The sequence below is a fragment of the Geospiza fortis genome, unplaced genomic scaffold (genome assembly GCF_000277835.1).
Source record: "Geospiza fortis unplaced genomic scaffold, GeoFor_1.0 scaffold55, whole genome shotgun sequence".
NCBI lineage: Eukaryota > Metazoa > Chordata > Aves > Passeriformes > Thraupidae > Geospiza > Geospiza fortis.
The window spans coordinates 10401591-10404132 of NW_005054308.1; positions in this window are offsets into that span (position 1 = coordinate 10401591).

Genomic DNA, 2542 nt, shown 5'->3' on the forward strand with positions numbered 1-2542 from the left:
TTAATCGCAATTCAAACAGAAATCCGCTCCCTGACAGCCGCGGGAGCTTGTTTATGTGTTTCTTGGAACAATAAAACTCATTACCTGGCAGCAGATCAGCTTTTGGAACCTAAGCAGGCACCTGACAGAGGGGTGCAAAAAGAGAGCTGCTTCAGCACAAAGGCTGCTGTGAGCCCCAGCGGGGCTGCAGTCCCTGCCGGCCGCCAGCAGCACCTCCAGCTCTGACACCCGATGCCCTTTGCCAGGGCTTTATCGGGATCCTTCTGCTGTCCCCTGTAATCCGACTCTGACGCTGCCCAGTCTCAGACTCCTGTGGGGTTTTAGTGGATGGGATCACACCCAGACCCCAAACTGCTCCCTGTGAGAAGGGGAGGGAGATCAGAGTGAGACTTTGGCCAGACGTCACCTCGGCGGGACAGCTTTGGGATCAGCTGGGGGTTTGCTGGGAGGGGTGGGGAAGGAGCAGGATGAGGGCCAGAGGAGGAGGATGCCACCAAGGCACAGCCAGGCTGAACTTCGTGGAAGAATCTTTACCTCCCACCCCTTATTTATTCTCCCAGCTCTGCTGCTTTGTTTGATTGGAGTATTAAGGCACACAGTTCACCCCGGTTTACGGCTTTAAATTCCCATTTCTCTGCCTCCAACATGAGCTGGCTGTGTCCCCCCCTCCCCGTGCTAGCAGGACCCAGCTGAGACCATCCCGTGGTATCCAATCCCCCATCCTGGCTCGCAGCAGGCGTGTGTGGAGCTTTCAGTTTGTATAAATCTGTAGCTCTCCGGCTGCAATACATCCCCATGGAAACCACGAGGAGTTTCCCCTGGCTGAGGACGGCAGTAACATCACTTCCTGCTGCTGACAAACCAATTTGTCATGAAGTGATAAAAAGGCATGTTTTGTGTTTGCAGGAACTGGCTCGGGGCTTTGTTCCTCCCAAGCCAGAGGCTGCTCACCCGCCCCGAAGGCAAACAATGGCCATTGTGCCCTGCAGAGCAGCCACGGGGACACATTTGGAGCCCTGTGTGTCCCCAAAACGCCACCAAAACACCCCAAGTTGAACACAAGTCATGGCAGCACTTAGCACAGCAGCCACAGATGTGTCCCCACAGCCCAGGGGTGTCCCTGGCCAGCCCACATGGGGACACAGCACAGGGGCCCTGTGCTCTCCCCCCAGCAAGATGCAACGCTCAGGGGACACAGCCTACCCAGTTATCACATGGCAAACAGAGCCAGGGCTCCAGATTAGATGTGTCTTGGGTAATTCCCTCGTCTCAAAGCTGCTGCCTGTTGTCATCAGCACTGGAGAGGTGCAGGGTGTACTCAGGCTTAGGGACTATCCTGAATTAGTCACCCCAGGATCAGACTCGCAGGGCCACACAAGGATGTGTGATGCCATTACGTTGAAAAAAAAGAACAGCACAACCAGATCACACGCAGGCAAATCTTGCTGGCCTGGTTATCACCTGGGTTTTTTCCTTTGCCTGGCTCCAGGCTAGCAGAAAGGGCACTGAGAGTTGTTTGGAGGTGATGTTTAAGTGCAGACCATTCCCCAGCTCCACAGTCACAGCAGGATGGGGAAGGAGAAAAGGTCGTGGTGTGTGACTGTCACAGTGTGGTGAGAAATCACAACACCTCAAAGCCCATCTAAACCTCTTCCTTTTCCTTTTGCTGCTCCAGCAGCAGTGTCTGTGACAGAGTCTCAGTGCCCAGGGAGACCCTGCCCAGGGCTTTGGCTTCCCCAGATCTGCTCCCATCCAAGGCTGGTGGGAGCTTGGGAAAGCAGTTAAAACAGGGGCTCAAATCCTCTGGGGCTGACAGAACAAATGAATGATATTTGTGCTGTGTGTGGCTCCTCACACCCCTCTGTTTACTGCAGGGCAGAGCCAGGGGGCACAGCTGATGGCAATCCAGGTGGGCACAGCCCAGGTCAGTCCTGTTAGCACCCATCAAGGGTGTGAAAGGCTAAATGGGACCAAGGTATTAAAGCAGAGACTGGGGAGGAGCAGAATTTTCAGGCATTGCTGTGAGGACTTGGAGCTGTCTGAGGCTGTGGCCCTGAGCACAACCCCTGAGGGATGAGCCCAGGTACCCGAGGGGAAGCAGCTGAGTTGCTCTGCTGCTGGGCTGGGTGGAGAATTCCTGGTTTTGGGAGCTGTTTCCCACTTGGGAGGTGCAGTTGTACAAACCTGTGCCTGTCTGGAGAGCAGTGCCAAGGTCCTACCTGGACCTGACGCTGTCAGTCTGGCACAGAGCTAGCTGGCTCTGTTATTGTAAGAAAAACAGCCAAAACCAGGGCAGAAATCAGCGTTATTTTTTGCCTTTATCCGACGTGAGCAGCCTGTCCTCCAGGTGTGGGGTTGATTTTTTTTTTTCCCTTTCCATGGGAGTTTTCACTCCCAGGGTTGTGTAGCTGCCCTGTGTGGCTGCTGTCCCCCCTGGCAGTGCCAGGCTGGCTGTGCTGGCCCACCAGAAGGGGCTGAGGCTGTGCTGGGGCTTTCCTGAGCGAGCTTCTCAGGCTGCAGCATTTGCATGCGTTTCCTGCTG